This window comes from Serpula lacrymans (genome assembly GCF_000218685.1).
Source record: "Serpula lacrymans var. lacrymans S7.9 unplaced genomic scaffold SERLAscaffold_13, whole genome shotgun sequence".
In the NCBI taxonomy this organism is placed as follows: Eukaryota; Fungi; Basidiomycota; class Agaricomycetes; order Boletales; family Serpulaceae; genus Serpula; species Serpula lacrymans.
Window position 1 is genome coordinate 724,468 of NW_006763302.1, and position 1,404 is coordinate 725,871.

The following is a 1,404-nucleotide window of genomic DNA, read 5'->3' on the forward strand; positions in this document are numbered from 1 at the left end:
CAAAGTGGGTCCACCACCAAAAACAACACATCCCAGAGGCGCCGTGGGTCATCAAACCATCATAATCACTCTCACGGGTTCAAGCCGTTTGGGCTGCAGCCAGGACAGGGTGCTCCTATGGATATCGGTGTGGTCCAAGGCGGACAGATGCGCAGATTCAAGGGCAACTGTTACAACTGTGGCCAAGAGGGACACATGTCCCGAGATTGCAGAAACGGGGCGCAGGCCGCCCAACAAAAAATAACCAAGGGCGCCAGGCGCGCCAATTAGAAACCAAGAAACCGGACAATCGGCTTCATTCTTTGGCCGATCGTTCGTACGACGAAATCCGAGCTTTCTTCTATGACCAACAGGTCAATAAAATGAAAGCTCAGGGAAAAAGTTCGGAGCTTAGGTCACTTGGGTGCCTTCGCTCCTATGAACAATGAAGTAAACCACAACAAGGTGGCCCCTGCTCCGGGGGGTTGCACGAGCAATAAAGGAAAGACAGGGATGGCTCCCCAATTTGTAAATAGATTTCAAGAATTGTTATCAGAAATATGTACTTGTATGAAGCATTGTAACTGTAATATTTATGATACTACCGCTGCACCAGCGTTGTCGATGATGAGAACTGTTGTTAGAAAACCACACACAAAAACAAACTAACACACAATCCTCCCAGATTCCACGGAACTTGTTTATGGGCTTTGCCTCCTAGAACAGTGGGTGCTCTGGTTGTTCGTGGGGTGGTATGTATGAAGATCCTTCAAAGTAAAACCCAGAGATGTATGGGTGTGGGTTTTGAGGAGGAGGGATAGTTGAATTTATAGAAGATAGGGGCTTAGTGACGAGTATAGATGAGCACTGCCTTGCTAATTGTAGCACAAGGTAGGTTTGAGAACGACGAGGATGACAAGGTGATGAGGTTCCCAGTGATAGCAGGCTCGCTCCTGACGCACAAACTGTAGTGCTCAGAAGGACTCTAATTGAAAGGGATAACAATGACTTCAAAAGTGGGAAGTGACAATGACAGCAATTAACAGTGGTAGCAGTGGGAAGTGTTGTGACCACACTGGATCACAAGTAGCAGTAAGAAGTGGACTTAAGATTAGAGAAGAAGTCTGGAATCGAATTCTTGTTTTTTTTACAAGGTAAAATACAGGGGTTTATATAGTGAAAGAAAAATAGGCTATGCACAGTATAGCTATGCAAAAAGAATGAGAAAGAACATGGAAGAAGGAATGTACGCTGACAAATCCTGCGTAGGTAGTACAGGATAAGATTGTCAAAAAAAGGAAAAGAAAGGGATAGAACAATAAATGCTGTGAGTAATGTCACAGGTTTGTACAGCCATAAAGTAAAGTCCATAGCAAAAAGAGAGCAGAAATCATGATGTCATGGAAGATGCAGTAAAAAAGGGCA